The sequence below is a fragment of the Rhinolophus ferrumequinum genome, chromosome 5, assembly GCF_004115265.2.
Source record: "Rhinolophus ferrumequinum isolate MPI-CBG mRhiFer1 chromosome 5, mRhiFer1_v1.p, whole genome shotgun sequence".
NCBI classification, from domain to species: domain Eukaryota; kingdom Metazoa; phylum Chordata; class Mammalia; order Chiroptera; family Rhinolophidae; genus Rhinolophus; species Rhinolophus ferrumequinum.
Genome location: NC_046288.1, coordinates 14,152,843 through 14,179,973, shown reverse-complemented (window position 1 = coordinate 14,179,973; position 27,131 = coordinate 14,152,843). Strand labels below are relative to the sequence as shown.

General features: G+C 37.1%; 1 protein-coding gene across 5 annotated transcripts in view; it reads left to right on the top strand.

Annotated features, from left to right (window-relative positions):
• The first annotated feature begins 553 nt into the window (after positions 1 to 553).
• Positions 554 to 27,131, top strand: part of RHOH (ras homolog family member H) — a 48,993-nt gene continuing 22,415 nt past the window's right edge. For 2 of the 5 annotated variants that reach the window (XR_004423065.1, XM_033106723.1), the window contains exons 1-2: positions 6,194 to 6,579; positions 9,743 to 9,828. The gene's annotated coding sequence lies outside the window, so the exon portion shown is untranslated. Of the gene's footprint in view, positions 844 to 6,193; positions 6,580 to 9,742; positions 9,829 to 27,131 lie in introns of those variants that run through there. The other 3 variants (XM_033106724.1, XM_033106727.1, XM_033106726.1) reach the window with 3 other exon arrangements.

Genomic DNA, 27,131 nt, shown 5'->3' with positions numbered 1-27,131 from the left:
AACTGCTGAGACAATAAACACATAACATTAGAATCCTGTGCATGATATGTACGCTGGTATGAGTTCATTAAATCAAAATTTGGGCACTGGCAAAGCTTCTCAAATTCTGAAGTTCAACAGTTGTTATTCAAAGAGAGGGTTGGGATGGAGGGAAAAAACTTCAGAAGGTAAAAGTCTGAAGGACTATGCCGCTTTTTTTAAACAAAAACCTTCCGAGGTCGATATTGTTAAACCCATTTTCCCAGATGGGAAGATCAGGGCCTCATCCTTGTTAACAAGTGGAGCTGGGATTTGAATTTTGTTTTGTCTGAATCCAAATGTATGCTTTCTCCAAAATTTCAGATTGCCTTTGGGTACAAGCTTCAACCTGTTCCCTCTGGAACTGTGTGGGAACTCTTGTTGTTTTGAAAAAATGGCAAGTGAACATTCACTGGGCCTTGCCGTGTCACTGAAATGTCTGCAACCCCCAGTCGGAGCAGGTGTGCTGAGTTGCACTTACCCAATGATGTTTGTGCCCAAACCAAAGATCCCTATCAAGGCAACGTGTAAAATATGAGCTTGAGAAGAAGCCGCGATGGCCTTCTCTTTCTTCTTTTTTAACCTCACCAGAATTTCTATATCAGGACGAATGCTGTGTGCTTTGCAGGAGTCCCCTGGGAATTCGTGTATGGGACCCAAAGATACTGCTCTTACTCACATCATGTTTCAAACTCCTCATCTGGATTTGCTCTCAGAGTCCGAGGCTCATTCTTTGAAATTTCTTCAATGATAGCAAATAGTTGCTCTTTTCGAGTAAATCTGATTTTGGGAGACAGCCCTTGGGAGCTACACCCAGCGAATAAGGTGGGTAACCAAGCTAGATTATATTTTGAGTCAAAAACAAGTTGTGAATAGAATACGGTGATACTGGTAGCTTATTAAACTGTCTGAAGGATGTTGTGAAAAAGTTCTAGAAGCGCTTTGACTAACGTCTGCAATGGAAACGTGCACCAACTAACAAGGGGAATGGTTATTTGATCCCATTAGTTGTGCTTTGACAGAGAAAAAAAAGTTGTACTTTAATTTTAGAGCCACAGCTTGAATGATTACTTTGGGTGCTGTCTTCTGCAACAAGACCCTGCATTGTTATGAATTATAGCTCTGTAATAAAATGAACCAGGATGTAAATGTTTGCTAGATGAGCATAGTTACATAGGGCAAACAAACCAGAATACAGACGACAGTTGAGAATCCTGAGAACCTAACATTCACTGAAACAAAAAGCAATATGTTATGTTAAAACAGTTAGAGAGAAGATAGATATTGAGACTAACAGTGGGGGAAGTGATGATTTTATGGTTTTGGCTATAAGAGGGCAGCTAAAAGATGTTTGAAATGATATTTTCATCTGGTTAGGGAAGCTGTTGTTTATAATGAATTAAAATGCAAAAGGAGGAAGTCATTCATGTGATTTCTAGCCCGTGGTACTTCTAAGATATTTTTTTATTGTTTAGAATTTTAAAGGGCATTTTATATGGATGTATTTTTATACTGATGTATTATACATCAGAATTAAGCTCTTTCTCTTACCAAGAGCTAACATTTTATAATCCCCATCATTAAATCTCTCAATCAGAAGGAATGCGTGTTTTGGTTTAATACAGTTGTTCATCACTTAGTGGGGAGCTGGGTAAGAATAATTACAGTATGACTAATGCCCTGGGTTGAAACTCAAAGCCTTCAGACAAGGTTTTAGTACATATTTTCCATCTTTGGAACCCACTGAAATATTTTAGTTTATTAGGTGGCATATAACAAATGACCATCTGAGTGTCTGTGTAAACATTACAAGCTACCCATTAAGTCTAAACCATTTCCGTTAGTAAACTAACTGTAAGAAGGGAGGCATCTTACTAACCCAGGGTAGAAATAATTTACTAAATGATTGATATGGCAGACTTTCCAAGATTTACTATTCATTACAATTACCAGTGTCTTTAAGTGTTCTCTCTGGTATAAAGGGCAGAGCATCTTGTCAATGAACAAGAATACCATATGCGTGAGTTCAGGGTACACAGACAGTTGTCACATTATTTAAAAATCTCAATAAAAGCGATCATTGTTCTTAGGAGACTGTTAAAGAGAAAATAAATTGTTTTTTTGCCCTGTCAGAGGACATTTCAAATGAAGGTGTTCTTGAGAAAGCAAGTCTTTAACTTTATCGGATTGTGTTTGCCTGGGAATCTCAGAGGAGGAGCGCTCAGGAGAGAGAAAGGAACCTTGGGGCTGGGACTGTCTCTCCCTCCTGACAGTGGCCCAGCTCTCGCTGTTGGGAGACAGTGGTGTGAAGATCCAGGATCCATGAACAGGGTGAATCTTTGTTTGGCTTTTTGTGGGCCATAGAATTTCATTAAGCAGCTGAGGTCTTGTTGGCTGTAAAATATACTTCACAATGTTTACCACGTTAGGGCTCTTGTGAAAATTAGATGAGATAATCAATCTATTGTTCAGCAAATGGTTCTGGAGTGACAGGTAGTGCCTGAGATGCACCAGTGAGCAGGGCCAGGCCCTGGGCCTGGACGGCCTCTCCACTGGACGTTACAGGGCTGTTTGGTGAGCACTGTGGCAGTTTTAACATAAGGGGCTGTGGGAGCTCGTGGGAGGGCACCAGCCCCAGCTTGTAGCGGTCATGGAAGGCTTCCCGGAATAGGGCTTATAACAAGGGTCTGCTTCCTCCTAGGCCCACCGTACCTGAGCTTTTCTTCCTTCCTGCCACACTGACTTCTCCAGGACTCCCCCACCTCTGTCCCAAGGCTTTACTATACAGCATCAGAACTGACACACCGAGCTATTTGGGTTGGTGTGTGTGTGTGTGTGTGTAAGCATGTAGTATATGTGTGTGTTTGAAGTCATTTTCTTCTACCCTTTATACTAATCCTGTCTGTTAAAAGAATGAGGATGATGGGGAAAGAGGGAGGGAGGGAGAGAGAAGAGGAAAAAGAGAGATTTCCATGAAAGGAAGAAAGTTAGATAGCTAACTGTCTGTAACCCCCTCCAAACCCCCACCAGGAAAATCCCCTCTGAGAATAAATTATATGTGAAGACTAGAAGTGTGTAAAAGGTAGTAGGAAAAACTGTTTCTTGCCCTCAGGAGCAGGAGGAAACAAAGCCTGACTATATGAGAACACTGAAAACTATAATTACATACACAGCGAGAGCAAGTTCATCAGAAGAGGAAGGGTGGTCAGATGGGGATCCAAGAGGGAAAGGGGAGTCTCACAGCCAGATGTGGTAATGCCCTTCCCAGAACCATCTTGGCTGAGGTGGGAGTGCTTGGGCCTGCAGACACACCCCATCTCTCCTGACCCTGGAGTATGCAGGCCCTTTTGTGGAAAAAATGTACAAAGCCTGAGGCCCTGAACTTATAACCCATGGTTGTGGTTCCTCTTGCTTCGTTTCCCAAAGGGCAGAGTCTCTGTCTCGCCTTCTACTGGAGGTGGAGGGGGTGTTGTCCATGCAGGCAGCTGTCCTTGCACAACTCCTCTGCTTTCTCAAAGGACACTGAGAAAACCACTGATCTCTAGCTGGAAGTACAACCAATTTTGAATTCTTTGTCTTCCCAAATCTTTTGGAAGCTCTGATGAAAAAACTCTTTTATCCTCAATTTTCTGAAGCATATCCGAAGTTGGTCTTCATTTCTGCATTAAATTGTCACATCAAAGCAGTGTCCCTACCCTACGTGCTCCCTGGAATTGCTTTAAGTCAACTTGCATGAAATAAAATCAGGCGACACTGAGGGAGAATGTAAGGAAGCACCTCACAAGACTTATCGCTGGCTCTGTTTAGTTTACGGATGGCGTGTCAGTTCAGCCGTGATGTGCTCTCTCTCAGAATTCAAGGGCCAAATTTCTCCTTAGTCTCAGCACCTCGGGAAGCCAGGAAGTGCAACACGCTTTTTTATCCAGCGGGAACTCTATTTTCTATATGGGAGCGTTTGCCGCTTCATACTGGTTGCTTAAAAGCTTAGAACCACGTCACATACATTTTTCTGTATCACTCTCACTCCTGATTTTAGCTTAATTTTTTTGTCTTCTTTTCTTTTGGCCTCATCTTTTCATTTCTTTTTAAAACTTTTGTTTTATCTTTGTATGGTATATGTGTTTTTATTAGCTGCTCCAAATCTTTAAATAACCCAAACCAGAGGTAAGTAGAGTATCCATCAGCCATATGTGATCATGATGGTGATCTGACTTTCCATAGAGAATTTTCTAGGAGAAGATAATGTGCTTGTTGGAGGGCTCAAGGATCTCCCCTGGCAAATTGAGTTCTTACTGAGCATTAACAAATTGACACTTGGGCTCATGTAAGAGTCTCTTATGGGCTTAGTAATTGTGTGTCTGTCTCTGAGAATATCTACCTTGCTCTGTTTATTCCTGCCACCACTACACACCAGACACATTAATCCTTTTTCACTCCTTTAAACATGCCACGCTCTTTCCCACCTCAGGGCCTTTGCACATATTGTTGCCTCTATTTGGAATGTCATTCCACCTACTCTCCCCAGGCTCCTGTTTCTCATTATTAGAGTAGTAGTGATATATAGAATGAGTTTATATTGATGCCCAGGCCCCAGCCTAGACAAATTAAATTAGAATCTCTGGGGGTGGAGTGGGGCTGAGGTACTGGTACTTTTAAAAGCTTCTCAGATGATTTTAATTTTCAGCCAGGGGTGAGAGTCATGGCTTCAGGTCTCAGCTTAAATGTCAATTCCTCAAATAGGCCCTCCTTGACCACCTCTACGATGTAGATTTTGTCTTGCTCTCTAGCTCCAGCTTCTTCTCTGATTCCTTTGTAATAGTTACTATAATTTATAATTATTGCATTTATTTGAATGTTTTTGTTTGTTTTCCTCACACTGGGATGTAGGTGCTATGAGGGCAGGGAATACGTCTGTCTTGGTCTTTGCACTTTTCTTCAGTGCACAGTATCAGGCACATAGGAGTCTGCAATGACAAGGATGGCCCGTGAATGATGGCTACTGGCCTGTGGGACCTCCCGGAAGCCAGCCAAGGCTCCTTGGAATATTATGAGAGAATCCATGTCAATGTTCAGTGGCTATTTTAACTGGCAAAATGGCTGCATACACTTGGCTTTTACCGGACTCCTGTGTCCCAGGATTCTTTGTGCGAGAGCTTGAATAGATCCTGACTCACAGCATCTTGTCTATGTCCACGTCTTTCTCCTTCACTTGATTTTGACCATTATGAGTGAGATATTCCATCACGCTCATCTTTGTGTCCCCACCCTACCCCAGCAGCCAGCACTGGATCTTGCACATACTAGGGGCTCTATAAATGTTTGTTGACTTGGAGTTGACTTTATCCTTATGGCAGGTAGGTATTTTGACCAAGATTTCATCCTGGGCAATAGCATTTATGATTATTCTGGGATTTGAGGTACGGGGCTCTATAAATGTTTGTTGACTTGGAGTTGACTTTATCCTTATGGCAGGTAGGTATTTTGACCAAGATTTCATCCTGGGCAATAGCATTTATGATTATTCTGGGATTTGAGGTACGGGGCATTGTGATCACATCATGAAAGTTAAATTTGTAGGTTTAGGTAATTTAGCCTTAACCTAAATGCAGATGGCCTCTACACCTGCATTGCACTGGCGGACAAAACAAGTAAATTTGTGTTTGGAGGCAAATAATGAAACTCTGAGGAGTCTGAAAACAACTCATAGTCACATCCTTCACAACGCAGGTGCTGGTCCATAAAAGGGTAAATTCATGGCAGAGCTGCTTGAGCTCTTGCTGTGGCTGAGTCTGTTTTTTCCAAATTATTATTTTGTAGTTCTTAATAAAGCAAAGCAAACCAAACCACCCACCTGTTTGTTCATCAAGTTTTAAGGTACTTTTTCCTAGGCTTAAATTAGCCAAGACCAGTCAGTAGAATGAACTTTTTCTTCTTTTTTCTGCTTGATTTCACTTCCTTAAGGAGTCATCTTGGTTTTTCACTCTTCCTTTCCTCAGTTTTATGCATGTGATTTGCTGGTGGGAAATAGAGCTACGGGGGAGGGAAAATGGTCTCGGGAGGGTTGATATATTAAACAGAAATCCAGCCATGCAGCAAAGTTTTTATTCTGCCTCTTATCTGGGGAAGTTTTCATATTGTCATGGAGAGAAATGCACATGTGCGCGCGCGCGCGCACACACACACACACACACACACACACCCCTAAACCCACACAAATGAAACCCCTTCTTCGGAGAAGCCAGCTACAGGAAACTGACTTATGCACAGGAACTTGCTAACCTCTTTTGTCACATTTGGATGGTTCCTGCTGCCTCAGTCACCACACACACTCAACTCAACCATTTTGGACTGGAATCTCTACCAGCCCAACTCTTACATTTTTAGTTCTTCCAGTGTGAACCAGTTATATTCTTGGGGAGGAAGAAGAGATTGATCTTAGAAGGAAATCAAAGCAGTGAAAGGGTTTGGCTGCTTTTGCTTTTATTAACCTGTACCAAACAACTTTGACTTCCGGAGTCAGTCATTTTGCTGTCAAGAAATGTCTTTAGCTTTCAACAACAGGTAAGACTTTTGCTTCTTTAAAAATATTCCTTTGCTATCAAAAGAAATCTTTCTAATTTTACTTAGATTCTACTCTAAGCTAAACATAGTAATTACCCTGTTCTACCTGTTGTAAAGTATGGAACCACATTATGGAAGAAAGTGTAGTTGCTCTGTATCCAGTTACACACCCCAAATCCTAACAAGATGCATATAGTTTTTGAAATATTAAATGTTATAATAGTTGGCTTTTGGTTTTCCAGATATTCTCCTAAAGAATTCATGTGCTTCTTATGACTAAAACTGAGCTAAAATATTTGGGTAGTTTGGTATGGTGTCGGATGACTACTAGACTTATTGGGGTGATCACTTTGTAAGGTATATAAATGTCTAATCACTATGTTGTACATCTGAAACTAATATAATGTTGTGTGCCAACTGTAATTGAAAAATTAAAAAAAGAGTAGTTTATATATCACCCTGCACTTGATGAAGTAAATCTAAAGATCCCCTAAGTTGTGCAAATATGAGTTTAAATTTTTTTTAATTCAGAAAACAAACAGAATCAAAATACAAATGATATAGATTCAGATCTGGAACTCTTAGCTTGTTTTGCCTATTGCCAATACTAGACAGAAGACTTCTTCTTTCTAAAAGCGGTATGTGACATATAAGTATATATTTTTAAATTAAACTAAAATTAGTTTTTGAAGTAGTTTGATTTGGAGACATGCTATGAGGAAACAATCAGTTGCCTGGATTGTAACTAAATAAAGTTTGGGAAATCACTAGTTTTAGGTGCTTCACTAAATTAAAGCTGCCATTGAAATATTCAAGTAAGCAACAAGTAGTCAACTATCATTTATTAATTCTGAACTGATGCTGTGGAGGATATAAGAGAAATATAAAGAATTTTCTATATTATATTTGAAGGACCTGATTATCTAGTATCCGTGGTAAGAAGTAAAATTCAGGAAGCAGTGCAAGATGAGAATTAAGTGATGAACGGGATGCCATAGGCTATGTGAATTATAGGAGTTCCAAGAAGGGGACTTGAAAGTAAGCTGGAATAGTCTGAAAGACATGGGTCTTGGAAAGACATGAGATATGAATAGAAGTAGAAGAAGGTTTATTCACACGGAGGATTCTGTGGGCAAAGGCACAAAGGTGAGACTGGCTAGGAGATGACCAGCCCAGCTGAGGAAGTCTGTTTTACACATTGACAGGCAATGAGCTTGGAAAATTAGGGTGGGGACAGGTCATGGAAGACCTTGCGAGGCGGCTGTGGAGAACAGACTCCATTCAGTAGTTTTCTAGTCTTCTCACGCCGTTAGGTTCCTTTTTCTCAGCTTTCACAGCTCTAACAGAATTCTGTGTGAGAGCGAGCCTGGAGATGCTTGCCTCTCATCCTTGGGGCTGCTTTATGCATCTATACATCTGTGTCCTCCACTTGTTCTCTACTGTCTTCCCTTAGTACACCATTTCTGTCGAGAAAGTGTTGTGTGGCTTCAGGTACTTGTAAGGCCTCCATTTCTGATTACTACATTTTAAGGAGACCCTTTAATCATCCAGTATTAAAGTAAGAGGACGAGTTGGTTGACTGATTACAAGCAAGTCTCTATTCTTCAAAAGCCAGTTCAAAAATTCCATGAAATATTACTGCCTTTGCATATCTGAATGAGGTATTATGGATTTGCTGCTGCTCCTTTCCTAATGATTTGCAGCACTTTTGTTTTCTGGACCATGAAATATCAGTGTCCACATAACAGCAGAATTACAGTATGGTGAATAAGAACTCAGACTTTGGCACCAGATTGCCTTGTGTTGAAGCCTGGAATTATTGCTTCTGAGCTGTGGGAATGTCAGACACATTACTTCTTCAATCTTGAGATTAAAAAAAAAAAAATCTGTAAAGTTCAACAATAACTGAAAATACCTACTTCAGAGAGTTAGTGCAGGGATAAAATGAAATAAAAATATATAAAGTATTTAGCCTAGTGCCTGGCATAAAATAGACTCTCATTTTATGATTCTTATTAAGGACTCAGCTGAGGACACTAGGATGATATGGTCCCTGGCCTGTGAATGAGATGTCTGTATAGTAAATGGGGCTGATGGGCAGAGGCTTGGCAATCTTAGCTCTGGAATAGGTACATGGTTGGATGTTTGGATGTTTTATAGCAATAATGAATATGAAAAAGGGAAAACAATAAGAAATTGATATTTTAAGCCTTTCCATATCAGATTATCAGACTTATAAGTCTCTCTCTGAGTGTCTGCCATGTTATTTTGGGCACTGGTGGCTGATGCTCTCTGAATGCGTTGGGTGCAATTCCAGTGGTGCTTGGAAACAGAGGCAGAGAGGGTGACTCTTCTTCCATAACCAGTTTAAATTAAATATTTAATTTTATTATATTTTAATTTTAGTGCTAGCAAGGCACAGCTAAGAATCCATTTCTATTCAGGAGTTGGGACCATTTTGACAATGAGTGCCCAAAGTGCTTATTTGGGTTCTAGATGTGTGGGTCTGAGTGAAAGCCAAGATTAAAAAGCATCCTGCTTTCCAGTTCCACTCTCTGGATTAGAGATTCTTTGGGGTTAGCAAGTCCCCTTTAAAAAATGCAAAAATGGCTTGTATGTTCATTATGCGGGGGGTTCTCAATCACACGTGCAGATTACTTCGGTCAAGTAGTAACATTATTTTCCTTCTAGAGCCCTACTGATAATATAAGAGAGGAAAGTTTAGGCTTTGTGTGTGGAAAGGGGTGGACACAAGTTAGGATGGGTGCCAAAGTGGAGCGTGTTGGAAGGCGCCATGACAGTACTGGGTGCTGGGATGGGCAGGGAGAGATGGGAAGGTCAACTAGAGGGAGGTGAGAGGCTACCAGCAGCAAAGGCTCCTCCTAGCTCTTTTGTCATTTTACTCTAGCACCTGCTTGAATGCCTTGAGCAACTCCTTGACACCTTGCATAAGAAGATGTCATTCTGTCCCCTGGATGTGGACAGTTGTTCAGAGACAATTTGATTTGTCTGATTCTGGCCCAGAATGGTGGTTCCTAAAGTTGGCTGGACATCAAAACCACGGGGAGCTTTGAAAAACTAGCAGTTGTCATGTACTACATCCCAGCCCTGGAGTGAGGTCCAGGAATCCATGTGGTAATAAATATAAACCCTTTTGCCCTAGGTGACTTGGAGGCAATTGTTCTACAGGTGAGCATTTGGAAGTTATTAATCCAGAACTCTACTACCAGGCCCCTAAGCACCGACATGGTAAGTTGAGTAAGCGCTCAGATGAGGGAAAAGGGTCTTCCCTCTATTGTGATTAATATGGTCACACAAAAATGTTTTCCTTTGTTTTGAATTTATTTCTTAGAAGAATTCCTGGGAGTGGGATGACTGAGTCAAGGTGTGAGCATGTTTAGAGTTTTTGTCAACCATATTTACATTTTAACACGCATTTTGTAGGGCGCCACTTGAAACATTTTAAAGTGTTATTTACAAGCAGAGGCTTCTCATTATTACTCAGGGAGAGCCCAAAGAAAGGAATTTCATTTTAGTGGAGAAAGTGCCAAATCTCCCATTTCTCTTCTCCACTAAAGCAGAATACTAATGAATTACTTTCAGAAGAAAATTTCAGGCATTACACAATGCTCAATTTCTTCTTAGAGCATTAGTGGCAGCCTTCTTATCTCTACACTTAGTTTCTTGTGAAACTGAAGTCAGCAGCGACCTCTTCCCTATTTCGTAGAAAAGAAAAGAGTGGTTAAGTAACCTGCAGTACAGTTCTCATCACATTTGCCATGAGAACTGTACTTATCCATTCAGTCATTGGTTGAGTAAATAAATGATTGAGTAGTTTTTATAGGTGACTCCATGGAAAAATGCTAGTAAGATGAATGCATGAAGGGAGTATTGTCCAAATTGGGGGAGGGTGGTCAAAATTAATTGACCCAGATAGAACTTCTGCTCTTTTACTTGTGTTATGTTTTATTCATTATGTGTTTGTGTAATCTGCTAACCTAAAAGCATGGTTATTGTTTGTGACACAGAGAGAAGGAGGTGAATTTTCAATGGCTTCAATTAAAATAAAAAAAAAAAAAAGGATATGCGTTTGCAAAATATCGAGTGCGCTGTGGTGTATGAGAGCCTGCCTGTACTTGCAATAGGTGATTGTAATATTTCCAGTACTTTCGCAAGCCAGTTGTTAGATATTCATTAAAATTAAATTATATAACTCACAGTAATAAGTTATATTAAAAATAAAGGTAAGAGATACTCAAAACTCATTCCTAATTATTTACATTTTACTATTATCTATGCTCTTGAAGTCATTTACTCCAATTTATCTGTAGGATAGAAATATTATGCAATGGTATGCATCTTTTTCCAACATGGGATTCAGTGATTCAATGTTGGTAGCTTGAAATTGGCCAGGGTAGGAGTATTTACACCGTGGAAATTGGCAAACACTATAAATCAGGCCCTTCATATTCTTTTTTTTTTTTTTTTTGAGGAAAGCCTGTTAAACATTTATCAGCATACCACCAAGAAACTGTATAAAATATAGCAACTTGGCAATGTGTCAAGAGCCATTAAAATACTCGTATACTTTGATCCATTAATTCTATCTCTGGGAATTTATTCTAAATAAATAATTTAAAGAAGGAGAAAAGAACATGCACGAATACATTCATTGTATTATCATTTATAACAGCAAAATCTGAGAATAACTTACATAAGCAATAGTGATTCTGGCAGCATTAATTCCACGGAATATTTTGTAGTGATTAAAGGTCACAGTTATGGTAGTTATGTAAATATGTTTGACATGGTGTTAAATTAGAAAAGCAGGGTTAAAAATTTCACTTATAGTGGTTTTGTTATGAATGAGTATTAAATGTGAAGATAAAAAAATGAAAGCAGTATGTGTTAGAATGGTAAAATAGAATTTTGTTTTTATTTCATTTATTATTGTAGTGGTACGTATACTTTAAAAAATGCGGAGAAAGACTGTATATAGGGGATCTTAAGTAGTTTTATATTTAAGGGGAAGGCTCTGAGGAGTTTTATGGACTAGATGAGGGCTTGCCTTTGACCAGCAGATGTGTTCTGTGAATCCCTGGGCAGGGTGTTGTGAAGGGAGTTTGGATCCAGGCAGTCTGGGGTGTAGGTGTTAAGGGGGTTTCTTTAGGGCAGCAAAGGAAGGAGGAAGTGACTGGCTGTGTACTGAGGACTTGCTAACGTAGATTAGAGAGGCTGAGAAATAGCCCATAGAAGAGCTACCAGCAAAGACCAGAGAGAGAGGAGAGAACCTTTCTTAGTAAAATACAGGGAAATGCTGATCTCATGCATAAGCAAGATGGTGTGAAAATGGTTCCACTTAGATTAAAAAACAATAGGGCTCAAACCAGAGAGGAAATGCCTCTTCTAAATCTTGGGTTCTCAAATTTTAGTGAGTTTTAAGCATCATCTGGATGGATGGGGAATATGTTAACAAATGCAGCATGCTAGGTTCCACCTCCATGGATTCTGATCCAGTTGGTCTGGGGGTTGGCCAGAAATATGCACTGTTTACAAGTCTTCCCATCCCATAAAGATTCTGATACAAGTGGTCTGCAGATCATACTTCGAGAAGCATTGAAGGGAGTAGTTTGGTTTGGCCCAGGGAATGTATATCTGAGTGTGTGTGTGTGTGTGTGTGTGTGTGTGTGTGTTTGTGTGTCTGTGTGTGTGTGTCTGTGTGTGTGTGTCTGTGTGCGTGTGTTGGGGATGAGGCTTTTTCCTTGAGGCTTAGGATCTAAGGGCTTATAATATAAAAGGGGTGTGACAACAGTGAAAGCCCAGAAAGGACAAGTTATTGTGTTAAATTTATAGAAACAAACTAAAACCAGGAGGCTGTACTTATGATACTCCTTAAAGGAATATCGTTTGTACCACAAAAATTCCTTTCCACAGTTAAACAGGCCTTTGGACTAACTGAAGATAGCTGTGAGTAGGGGAACTACAAACGGGTAGAGATAAATGATCATAGGGAGAGTCCGGGGCCCAGAAACATTTTATTTCAAACCACTGGGAAGTAGTAATTAAGAAAAAACTTGAGTAGACTATGCGGTGCTTTGTCCACAAAACATTTTGGGCCTTAATGTATGATAACATTACATCAAAGTATGAAAAAAGATCTAATTTTTGGTGAAATGTAGTACTTTAACTATAGAACTTTAGCATTCAAAATAGTAATAACAGTTAGACATATGCCGTAACAATATGTCACAAAATAAACATACTGAAAGTAAATGACATCGCTATAGCAGAAATCATGGTACTGACATTAGTGACTTCACCCGGCTTTGGAAGAATTTAGTGATGGTAATAAACTCTCAAATAGCCTTTAATATCTTGGGTTCTTCCAGCTTTACACTGAAGATGATTCTTTTCCTTTGAAAATGTTTTCACATTCCCTGTCCTCAGGGTCATTAGTCTCTTGGGACATTGCATGATAAATCAAGGATAAATCAACAAACCTTCTTAGCTCTGGGGGCGCCACTCAGGGTTTGTTAGATGTGCAAGGGTCTGACACATGAAGTCAGACCTCCTTTCATGAGCACCTGCTGACTGGCCTGTTCCCAGCTTAACAGGTTCATGGACTGATTGGCTTACCCTTAGAGCAGTGTTTCCTAATCACTGTTTTTTGGTCACACATTCCTTTGAGAATTTGATGAGAACCAAAGACCTTCCATATGTAGGAACATGTACATTGGCTGTATAATTTTAGGAGATTTAGGGATCCTCTAAAACCCATGCAGGGATCCAGTAGCCCAGCAGCCTCATGTTAATAACTTGTACTTCAGAGGCTGTCGATACAGCTGAAGAAGCCTTGCAGAGGTGGAGAAAGTTCTGGTTATTGCTGGTGTAGGATTTAGCTGCTAAAGAGAAATGCTGACTCTTAAATTGATGGCTAAAATGAGTACAGGGTGGCAGATGTGTGTCTAGTTTTATAGCACTGGATCCTTAAGTTGAGTAAACATGTGGGGCTACAGTTGGTTCTTTTCAGAGAATATGTGACTGATGTTTTAAGTCCTTAATTCTGAATTCTCTCATGTGAAGCTAGAGTCAATTCCCATTTGGGAAAGCCATCTCTCGAGATTCTAGTTTAATGTCTTATTTACTGTCATGTAGTCCCCAGATTGCACAAGAAATACTGGCTATAAAAAACCGATCTGGCCAACTCCAGAGTGTAGTAAGTGGTGTGGGGTGAACTGAACCCCTCAACTGCTGGATACCTAGCCAGGCTGCTTTTGTATGTAATATGCTTGCTTCTGAGTGTAAAATTTAGGTTTTCCTATCTGAAGCTGAACATCTGTTAGGCCCTGATGACTTTGGAGATAGTTCTTTTCCTGTGTAGCCTTTAGGCCACGGAAGCTGTGTTAGCCATCTTCCGTTAGTGGGTACCTGACTTGCAATTTGGGGAACTGGGTGTTTCAGCTAAAAGCTCCTGCCTTGTTAATCTCCTCTGCACTTGGACTGTGATAGGTAGGGGCTCAGGCAGGGTATGCTTTATCCCAAACCCATCTGTTTAAACTGGCCAACTCTGTGGGAATTGATAAGACCCTGTTATCATGTCACAGTCGTAGAGTGGAGAAATACAGGATGGGGAGTGGAAATGTACCCTATCTTCAACCCTTCAGAGAAAAAGTATGTGCAATTGGCTAAATAAATTGTGAAATATGGTTCAGACTCCTCTTGATCTGGCATAATGTAAGAATTATAAATCTTTTCTTTGAAGTAGTAAAGGAAAATATATAAGAAATGAGTCTATTCATGTAATTAGTGTATCTCAACTTCTACAACCATTTTAATTATTGTACACCCATGACTGCCAATTTTAGTTTAATGCACCTGATGCATTTTTCAATGTGTTTTAATTTAATACATTGAATGCACTTTAATAATAATACGGCATCATAGAATCCTCTGTTACCGCCAACAAACAGAAATCGTCCATGTACACCAAAGGCCGGTAGCAAACTCTCTACCCATCTTGTCTCCTGGAGAGAGGTTCTGTTGCTTTGTCACTACACCAGGTGACCTAGTTGCTGATGCAGGGAACTGACTGGCAAGTATCTCTTCCTTGATGCTTTTCCTTTCTTTCACAGGATCCTTTCTTTGGGGCAGGATCCCTACTTTTCCTTTACTTTCTCCATTGTTTTTCCAGCTGTCACCTTCCCGAGCACTTCCAAATACACATATCTCATCATGAATCTTTTTCTCAATCGCCACAAAGAATTCTGCCTGTCTTTGTTCCAGTTGTGAGCTGAAAATAATCTCAACCATGATTGAGAAGTTTAAGAATGCCTGTGATTATTTTTTCTAATCAAGAAAAGGAAAGTCATATATTTTGATTCAAATTTAAATGACGAAAAACTACTGCCGTCAACTACAAAAGCCCTAAAAGGGTCTAGAAATCCCATTCAGAATATATGTATATATTTTTTTGTATAAAATCTGATTTTCCTCAAGCTCCGATGTCTTTGGGTAGTAACTTGCTGAAATTTATATTGATAGTCTCTTTCTCTTTCTTCCTCGGGTTGTAAGAAGGAAGTAGAAAGGGGTGTTGGACGTATATACAGGAAATAGGAAGGGAAATGGCAGAGAAACCTTACATATTGACAGTACCACAATTTCCTACATCTGCTAAAATAATACTGTCACTATATTCCTACACACAGAATATCTGGTAATATTAGAGAAATATCTGTAATAATCTCGACTTTAAAAATATAATACATAATAATACATGTACATTGTAGCAAGTGTGGCATATGCCATTTAACTTAAATATACCTGTATGCATTTTATTTGTAAGTAGTAAGATTTTATGTATTAAAAATGCCATCGTCTAGTGCTTTCCCTGCAAAATGTGTAAAATCTATAAAAGGAAGCTTCAAGTAAACATTGCTTCTTAATGTAATAGAAATAACAGCTGATGCTTAAAAGGATCATTTGATTAATAAAGGACAACTATGGTGCCTTTTCTGAATCCTGTAGCTATCTTTTCTTTTTTTTCATCTTCAACATTTCAGGCAAAACAATTTCAAAATGTAGGTTGTGACGATATTTCTATTAAATTCTAGAGCCATGAAAATACATGGACAGTTTTTGCATGGCAACAGAGGAGTTCTACGTAAAACTTGGATCAAAAATTCAAAACTCAAACCAGTAGTTTTGGATTTCCCCAATGGCTATCCATTTGACATGTCATTCAGGAAAGACCCAACACACATACGAGTACATGGAAGGAAAAATAAAAGTTTCTCTTCCAGTAGGGGCTAGACTTTTGTGGTTTTCCAGCTTAAAAACTAGATTGTACTATTGTGCTCATTAAAAAAATCACCAGTGTTTTCAGCCTAAGTTCATGTTCACTTTTTTTTGACTTGTGACCAACCAATCTTACAAAGTTACATTATCTTAAAGCTTTCTCTAATTTACTGGTCTTTTTGTTAAAGGGCTGAAATGATCAGACCTTTTAAGGTTTCCTACATCCATTCACACTATTTGGAATTTAAATGTTATTGCTTCTTTCTTTATATATTTGGTCATGACTAGATTTATTTCACAACAGGTGTGTAGCACATTATTTTATTTACCAATTATAATTACTTTTTGTTTCTTTGCCAAATTTGAGAGTGCTTAACAATTCTTAAATACTAGATCTTTAACAAACTAGTTACTTGGGTAAAATGCAGGATAAATAACAAAATAAATTCAGTTACCTTCAGTCTTATCACACTCTTTAAAATTATCATCAAGTTTTTTCTTTTGCTCTAAAATATTAGCCAAAGCACAATTTGTAAACAGTATCACCAGGCAGTCAGAAAAAAAAGTTGAATGATCCCTTATTCTTGTCATTTAATATACTCTGTTCTAGATTATCATTTTGAATTATTTCAGATGGCTTTAGGAAGACCTCTTTTCAGAAAAATTGCAAGTATGAATGAATAGCCTTATAATATTCATAGCTTTTGACCCCTTCTAAGAATTATTCTCTGTGTGTGTGTGTGTGTGTGTGTGTGTGTGTGTGTCATCACACACACCTTTGTATCGTCAATGTTAAATATAGTGTCTGGCATACTATAGGGATTCAATATTCATTTAATTAATCATCTATGTTGGGAAAAGATTTCACTTAATCTAAATATCTAGCATTAGGGCATTAAGTAAAATAAATTATTACATAGTTTTACAACAGAATATTATACACCTTTAGAAAATAATGTCAGTCAACATTTATTGACTTGTAATGACATTTACAATAAATTAAGATCAAGTTACAAAAAAATATGATTTAATTTTATATAATTTTAATAAATTTAAAAATATTTCCAGAATATATTCTACATTATAATATTGAGAGTGATATGTATGAGTTATGAGATTCACCTGTTTTTTTTTTTATTCATTTGTATTTTCAAAACTTTCTTCAACGGCTGTGTACTAAAGTCCTAGAACAAAATAAGTGAATTTTTATAAAATTATAAAGTAAGGAAAGTTTTTCTAATAATAACAACAAAAACCATTAGGGAAAAGATTAAAGTTATATAAAAATGGAAATTTTCTCTATTTTATACCATTAACTATAATTTTAGTTTTGAGGTTATGTTGAAAAAGGACAGGGGCAGCGGGTTGGCTCAGTGATTGGAGCAGGGTGCTCATGGCACCACAGTTGCCGGTTCGATTCCCACATAGTCCAGTGAGCTGCGCCTTCCACAACTAGATTGAAAACAATAACTTGACCTGGAGCTGATGGGTCCTGGAAAAACGAACTGTTCCCCAATAAAAATTTTAAAAAAAGAAAAAGGACAGTCTTTGTATTTTAGAGATACATATTGAAATATTTATAGATTAAATACCACAATGTATGAGATTTTCTTCAACATGTCAGGAGTTGGGAAGAAGACAGGGAATTGAGTGGAGGGAGATAAAACAAGATTAGGCACGAGTTGATAATTGTTGATGCTGGATGATGAACAAATGGATTATATATGTATGTATTATTTCTACTTTTTGTATATGTTTTAAAGTTTACATCATATAAAAATTTTTAAAATTCATTGGGGGAGGGGTAACATTGGTTTTATAAATTTTAGGTGTACAGCTTTTTAATACAATATCTGTATTATATTGAGTGCTCCCCACCCAAAGTCTAGTCTGCTTCTGTCACCAAATATTTGACCTCTTTTACCCTCCTGGTCCTCCCCTTATCCCCTTTCCCCTCTGGTAACTACCATTTTGTTGTCTGTATCTATGAGTTTATTTGTTTGTTCGTTTGTTGCTTCTTGTTTTAAATCTCATATATGGATGAATAAGAATTATTCTTAAGAAAATAATAAAAGGTGTTTTATAATAAAAGCAAAGCTTTTCAACTCAATGATTTTCTTTTGTAATAGAGAAATCTAAAATCCACGTAAAATGGCCAACAGAAAGATATGATTAAATAAATTGTATTTCAGCTTATTAAATATTCATTAAAATATTTTTGAAGACTGTTTAATGACAAGTGAAAAAAATCAGAATATACAATTATATATTTTTGTTTATAAGGCTTATATATTTTTATACATGAATTTAGAATATGAAAGTAGATAAACTGATATGTTCAAAGTCACCGTCAGTTTAAAAACTAGATTATGCAATTGTACTCATGAAAAAAATCACATATCATGAAAAGATTACATGTGATTTAAAAATGATTTTCATTTTTTCTGTATTTTCTGTAATTATTTTTATAATAAAAAGGTCAATTTATAGTGTGAGGTTAATAATGAAACTAGTAAAATGATTTTTCTATGAGGGTTATATTAACATAATGAGGGAAACCTAATGCTCTGAAAGCCCTAAGCCTATAATTAAATTTTATCCCTTAAGATTTAGAGGATATTTTAGATTTAGAGGGATGTCGAGTTGTTTTTTTTAATTTTGAACCTTGATAAGCCATAAAAAAAATCACTTTTAATGTGAGATGTTAGAGTTATTAAATAAGTATATGAGTGGTTTATGTTTTTTTAAATATGAAAGAATTAGCTTTAGCTAGTAACGGAATTTAATAAAATGTAAAATATTCAAGTGATGAACATAAATGATTATTTAAAAAATTGTAACATGTGAAAAAATTTCCCAAAGGGATCCTTTAAGAAGCACGTATTCTTTATGCATCTTAAATATTTAATTTAGAAATAATTGACTTTCAAATATTTTGAAAGACCCAACTACTACACAAATCATAAATGTATTTATTTTGGTATTAAGAAGATAAATTATCTTATAGCCTTTCATGACCATTTTTTCTACATAGTAATATCAAATTTTGAGAAGTTTATTAGCTTCAAATGCCAAATATTAGTTAGATAATTTTAAAATTATTCAAAAAGTTGATTGATTTAGTGAAGGAGAAAGTTTTCCTTTCAAACTTGAGTGAAATCTTGTGTTGGATTTGTGTAATATTCCCAAATACATTTTTTGTTTATTATTGGGTGTGTTTCTCTCTGGCTTTGGTTTAACAGTAACTCACAGTCATGTCAGCTAGTTATTGTTCATGAGATAGACATCCTATCAGTTAACAATACCTGACTAACTGTAACTTTAAAAAATTTGGATTTATTTCTCCCACATAACAAGAAGTCTGGAAGTCTGCATGTCTGTCGCTGGTTCAGTGGCTCAGACTGTGACTGTCTTGTTTTTTGTCATGGTTGCAAGATGGTGGCTGCACCTTAGAGCCTTGTGCCTTATCGAGAGGTGTAGAGATGGGTGGAGGTGGAAAGGAAGCTGATTTGGCAGTAGCTGTAGCTTTTTGTAGGAAAACAAGAGTTTTTCCAGAGACCTCCAGAACAGTGACCAGCTTCTAGTTCTAGTCATTGCTAGAACTGGGTTACATGGCCACCTCAGCGATGAGGAAGACGGGGAAACAGGAAATAGAATTGGTGTAATTGCCTTAGCCCATCCATTCTTAATGGGGAGAGAAGGCAAGGGATGTGGTTGGAGTGGTGGGAGTGGGTGATGGGGTGAGGGTAGACGGAGTGGTGCTGATATCGTCCCGCGAGGGGAAGAACATTATTTTGGTGGAAGGAGGGAGAGGGAGAAGAAAATCTTACTCTTCATGTATAAAGTACAGGTATACATATAATATATAACACCGACATACAGTATATCTATGGTATTAAAATTTCATGGGCGGGATAATTAGGAAAAAAGTGTCTAAAAATGCTCATAGGAAGGTGATAATGAAAAAAGTTTGCAAAATAGTGGCCTAGACCAACCTTATTTTCCTGAGGCTTTGTACATTGTCTTACAAACAAAATTGGATTCTATTACTAATGACAAAGAGAAGCACGGATGTTGAGTAGGAAACTAACAATGTCTGTGAGAGATAATGTCATAAATTAAATTAATGAACAACTTATACTATCTTGCAATTGGTAGTCTTCTCTCATTGGACTGTGTATTTTTTTGTATTTTTTATTGGGGAATATTGGGGAACAGTGTGTTTTTCCAGGACCCATCAGCTCCATGTCAAGTCATTGTTTTCAATCTAGTTGTGGAGGGTGCAGCTCACTGGCCCATGTGGGAATCAAACTGGCGACCTTGGTATTATGAGCACTGCGCTCTAACCACTGAGCGAACTGGCCACCCAGTTGAACTTTTTAAGAGTAGGAACTGTGTCCTATTCATCTTTGTATGTTAGTATACTAGTCTCTCTCTCTCTCTCTCTCTCTCTCTCTCTCTCTCTCTCTCTCTCTCTCTCAGAGAGAGAGAGAGAGAGAGAGAGAGAGAGAGAGAACATACATATATATTAGATTGAATGAAACAAACAACATTGTACCTAACATGTTTATAGCTGGAGTAATTGCCATCAAATATCAATTTGAACATATTACCCTACCCAAAGACCTTTAGCAGCTTCCAATTCCTTATAGGCAGGTGGTCCAGCTTCTCATTCTCATTTCCTACCACTTCTTCAACTATAGTCTGGGGTCCAGGCACACTGATCTACTTGGCCCCTAAACACATCTTTGGTGTCAGTCTTCTGTGCTTTTGCATATGCAATTCCCTCTCTTGCTACCCTTCAAATTCCTTTCCCCTCCAGGCCCTATTCAAAGTCACTTCCTCTGGGAGTTCTTATGTGGTTCCACTTGCCTCGAAGAGCTTTTTCTTCCTCTCGAACTTTTTCAAACCCTTCCCTCACAGCCTAGTTTAGGTCCTCCTTCCTCCATAATTTCTTTACACGGCCCTAGCCCTTATGAATCTCCATCCTTTTTAAATCCTGTTGTGTTGAAGACAAGGTAGCAGAAAACACTCAATAGGAACAATAACAAGAATAACAATAATAACAACACCAACAAAAAAACAAAGATAGTTTAGGGACCTCTGGGACAAAATCAAGCGTAACAACATTCACATTATAGGAGCACCGGGAGAAGTGAGGGGACAAGGGATTGAGAACCTATTCGAAGATATAATGACTGAAAACTTCTCTAACCTGGCAAGGAAATAGACATACAAACCCAGGAAACACAGAGTCCCAAACAAGTAGGACCCAAACAGGTCCACAAGATGATGCATTATAATGAAAATGGCAAAGATTACAGACAAAGAGAGAATCCTAAAAGCAGCAAGAGAAAAACAACTAGATACTTACAAGGGATCGCCCATAAGACTATCAGCTGATTTTTTATTAGAAACTTTGCAGACCAGAATGGAGTGGCAGGAAATATTTTAACTAATGAAAAGCAGGGGTATACAACCAAGACTACTCTACCCAATGTTTAAAATTGAAGGAGAGATAAAGAGCTTCCCAGACAAGAAAAAGCTAAAGGATATCATTACCACCAAGCCAGTATTACAAGAAATGTTATAGGGACTTCTTTAAAAAGAAGAAGGGGGAAACAAACAAAATAAGATAAAAAATATGAATAATAAAATGGCAATACTATGTACCTATCAGTAATCACTTTAAATGTAAATAGATTAAATGTTTCAATCAAAAGACACAGTGTAGCTGAATGGATAAGAAAACAAGACCCATATACTGGGGGTGCCAAAAAAAGTATACACATGACTTGTATTCATCTTTTGTTATTGGTATAATTTGAGTATTACAATTTTAATACCGCTTTTTCTTTTCTTAAAGTGTGTACACATTTTTTTGGCACCCTCTGTATATGCTGTCTACAAGAGATTCAACTCAGATCGAAAGACACACATAGATTGAGAGTAAAGAGAAGGGAAAAGATATTTCATGCAAATGGAAACAAACAAAAAAAAAGCTGGGGTAGAAATATTTATATTAGACAAAACAGACTTTAAAACGAACTACAATAAGAGACAAAGAAGGACATTACATAATGATTAAAGGATCAATTCAACAAGAGGACATAACCCTAGTAAATATCTATACACCCGACACAGGAGCACCTAAATATATAAAACTAATAATGACTGACATAAAGGGAGAGATTGACAGTAATACAATCATAGTAGGGGATTTAACACCATACTGACACCAGTGGACAGACCTTCCAGACAGAAAATTAATAAGGAAACAATGGCCTTAAATGACACACTAGACCAGATGGATTTAATTTATATTTTTAAAGCACTTCACCCCCCAAAACAGAATATGCATTGTTTTCAAGCACACAAGGAACATTTTCCAAGATAGACCACATGTCAGGCCACAAAATAAGTCTCAATAAATTTAAGAAGATTGAAATCATATCAAGCTTCTTCTCCGACCACAATGGTATGCAACTAGACATCAATTACAAGAAAAAAACCCTAAAAAACATACAAACACATGGAGGTTAAATAACATGCTACTAAACAATGAGTGGGTTAACAATGACATCAAGGAAGAAAACAAAAAATACCTTGAGACAAACAAAAGTGAAAACACGGCACTGGGACACAGTGAAAGTAGTCCTGAGAGGGAAATTCATAGCAATTCAGGCCTATATCAAGAAACAAGAAAAATCTGAATAAGCAATCTAATTTTACACCTAAGGAAACTAGAAAAAGAACAGCAGACAAAGTCCAAAATGAGCAGAAGGAAGGAAATAATAAAGATCACAGCAAAAATAAATGAAATAGGGTCTAATAAACCTATATGGAAGATAAATGAAACCAAGAGTTGGTTCTTTGACAAGATAAACAAAACTGATAAACCTTTAACCAGAATCATCAAGAAAAAAAGAGAAAGGAACCAAATAAATAAAATCAGAAATGAAAGAGGAGAAGTGACAACAGACACTACACAAACACAAAAAATTTTAAGAAAATACTACAAGCAATTATACAAACTGCCAACAAATTCGACCATCAGGAAGAAATGGACAAATTCCTAGAAGCACACAATCTTCCAAGGCTGAATCAAGAAGAAACACAAAATCTGAATTGACCAATTACTACTAATGAAATCAAATCAGTAATCAACAAGCTGCCAACAAACAAAAGTCCAGGACCAGATGGCTTCACAGGTGAATTTTAGCAAACATTCAAGGAAGAATTAATACCTATTTTTCTCAAACTATTCCAAAAATTTCAAGAGGAAGGAAGCCTCCCAAGCTCATTTTATGAGGCTATCATTACCCTGATTCCAAAACCGAAGACATTACAAAAAAAAGAAAAGTATACATTGATATCCCTGATAAGCATAGATGAAAAAATCCTCAGTAAAATATTAGCAAATGATAAAAAGATCATACACAACGACCAAGTGGGAATTTATTCCTCGTATGCAAGTTTGGTTCAATATCTGCAAATCAATTAATGTGATACACCACATAAACAAAATGAAAAATAAAAATCATCTAATCATATCAATAGATGTAGAAAAAGTGTTTCACAAAATACAGCACCCATTAATGATAAAAACTCTCAACAAAGTGGGCATAGAGGAAACATATCTCAACATAATGAAGTCCATATATGACAAATCCACAGCTGACATACTCAATGGGGAAAAGCTAAAAGCATTCTCCTTAAGATCAGGAATAAGACAAAGCTGTCTACTCTCACCACCTTTATTCAACATAGTATTGGAAGTTTTAGCCACAGCAATCAAACAAAAAAAAGAAATAAAAGGCACCCAAATTAAAAAGGAAGAAGTAAAACTGTCATTATTTGCAGATGACATAATACTATATATAGAGAACCCTAAAGAATCCACCAAAAAACTATTAGAACTGACAAATGAATTTAGTAAAGTAGCAGGATACAAAATTAATATTCAGATATTGGTTGCATTTTTATACACTAATAACAAACTATCAGAGAAATTTAAAAAACAATGCCATTTACAATTGCATAAAAAAATACTTAGGAATAAATTTAACCAAGGAAGTAAAAGACCTGTGCTCAGAAACTGTAAAATATTGAAGAGAGAAATTAAAGAAGATACAAATAAATGGAAGCATATGGATAAAAAAGATTAATATGGTTAAAATGCCCGTACTACTCCCAAACAATCCATAGTTTCAGTGCGATCCCTATCAAAATACCAATGGCATTTTTCACAGAACAAGAACAAATAATCCTAAAATTCATGTAGAACCATAGAAGACCCTGAATAGACACAGCAATCTTGAGAAAGAAGAAAAAAGCTGGAGGTAGTCAGATACCAGACATCAAAATATACTGCATGGCTATAGTAATCAAAACAGCATGGTATTTGCATAAAAACAGACACATAAATCAATGGAACAGAATAGAGAGCGTAGAAACAAATCCATGCCTAAATGGTCATTTAATCTATGGCAAAAGAACCAAGAATATGCAATGGTATAAAGACAATCTATTCAATAAATTGTGCTGGAAAAACTGGACTGATACATGCAAAAACTGAAACTGGACTACCTTCTTATGCCATATAAAAGAATAAATTCACAATAGACTAAAGACTTAAATGTAAGACCTGAAACCATAAAACTCCTCAAAGAAAATATAGGAAGTAAACTCTCATACATTACCCTTAGTAATATTTTTATTGATATATCTCCCTGGGCAAGGGAAACAAAAGAAAAAAATAAATGAATGGGATTGTATCGAACTAAAAGGTTTTTGTACAACAAAGGAAACCATCAACAAAATAAAAAGACATCCTACTGAATGGGAGAAATATTCACCAGTGATACATCTGATAAGGGGGTTTATATCCAAAATTTATAAAAAATGCATACAACTCAACACCAAAAAAAAGAAACAATCAATTAACAAATAGGCAGAGGACCTGAAGAGACATTTCTCCAAAGAAGGCATACAGATGGCCAATAGACATGAAAAGATGCTCAATGTCACTAATCATCAGAGAAATGCAAATAAAAACCACAATGAGATATCATCTCACACCTGTCAGAATAGCTATCATCAATAAATCAACAAACAGTTGTTGGTGAGGATGTGGAAAAAAGGGAACCCTCATGCACTATTGGGGGATTGAAAATTGGTGCAGCCACTATGGAAAATAGTATGGAGATTCCTCAAAAACTTAAAAATAGAACTACCTTATGGCCCAGTAATTCCACCCCTGGGTATTTATCCAAAAAAATCCAAAACACTAATTCAAAAATATGTATGCACCCCTATGTTCACTGCAAGCCAAGATATGGAAGCAACCTAGATGCCATCAATAAAGAAGTGATATATATCACTTTAGTGGAATATTACTCTGCCATAAAAAAGAATGAAATCTTGCCATTTGTGACAACATGGATAGACCTAGAGGATATTATGCTAAGCGAAATAAGCCAGACTGAGAAAGACAAATACCATATGATCTCACTTACATGTGGAATCTAAAGAACAAAATAAACGAAGAAACAAAACAGAAACAGACTGATAGATACAATGAACAAACTGATAGTTACCAGATGGAAAGGGGGCTTGGTGAGCTGGGTGAGAAAGGTGAAGGGATTAAGAAGTACGAATTGGTAGTTACAAAATAGTCATGGGGATGTAAATTATGGCATGGGGAATATAGTCAATAATATTGTAAAAAATATAGTGTCAGATGGATACTAGACTTATTGGGGAGATGACTTCATAAATTATATAAATGTCTAATGCTGAACACCTGAAACTAATATAAAATAATATTGAATGTCAACTATAAAAAAACATAGTCACAGGGATATAAAGTGCAATATAGGGAATATAGTCAATAATATTGTAAAAACTATGTCCAATGTTAGGTGGGTAATAGACTTATTGGGGTTATCACTTTGTGAGATATATAAATATCTAATTACTATGTTGTTTTGTGTACCTGAAACTAATAATAATAATTATAAAAAGAAGTGCCAATTGGCAGTTACAAAATAGTCATGGGGATATAAAGTAAAGCATTGGGAATATCGTCAATAATATGGTAATAACTATGTATAATGCCAGATGGGTAATAGACTTATTGGGCAGATCACTGCATAAATTATATAAATGTCGAACCTGAATGTCTATGCACCTGAAACTAATATAAAATAATATTGACTGTCACTGTGATTGAAAAGAAAACACCCCTATTGTGCTTCTGGTCTGTTTGATTCTTTGATACATCTAATTAAGTAATTAGATGTACCGAAATGTCTTTATTTTTAGTTGTCTGACTTAAGCATCTGTATCTTGTCTCTACAACAGGCTAAATTCCAGGAAAGCAGGGAATCTTTCACAATGTCCTGTGTAAGCGCTCTGAATCTAGGACGCAATTAATACAAGCTGGTTTAATAATAGATAAAGTCGATAAATATCATTAGGTAAAATAAGAGCCAATACATAGTTGGAAGTTCTGTTTTTTCTGCAGTACTAAAACCCACTGTATTTGTATTTTAACACAAATATACCCAGCATCATGGAATTCACTGACAAGAGAAAAATCAAAAGACCTAGAAGTTGTCCATTAGCTCTGTTCTGCCTTTCAATTCCTGATCCTCTCTGCATGAAGGGATTAGAGGCTGGGCAGTGTAGTGTACTTCAGGACTCTGTAGTGTAGCTTTGTACTTCAGGACTGTAGTGTAGCTCAGGACTTTGAAGTTAACCAAGGACTAGTTATTGAATTTCTCTGGGCCTCAGTCATCACATGTGTAAAATGGGGATACTCTTCTCTACCATGTGTGATTGTTGTGAGGATAAAATGCGGTCATGCAAAAAAGTGCCTGCTTCAAGATCTGGTACCCCACAGACACTCACTCGGTAATTGGTGGCGTGGATGGCTTGGCTTCTCAGCCTGATGTTTCAGGGGTCATATGCTTTTGCTTTACTGAATTTCTCTTTTAACATTCCCTTGAAGAGAGGAGGTCACTTAGGTGTACTTGTTTGAAAGGTATCGCTAGCCGAGAGGTTGGAATAAGAGTAGTAGCCACATTTCAGGGTATTTTGAGCTGGAATGAAAGCCTCTTGTTTTATGGATGATGAAAGGCAGACCCGAAGAAGGTGGGTAACTTGTTTCTGATTCCAAGGCCAGTGGCAGAGATAAAACTGAACCCAGATACCCTGACTCCTGACTAGGGCTTTTTAAACCCTTGTCTAGGGTT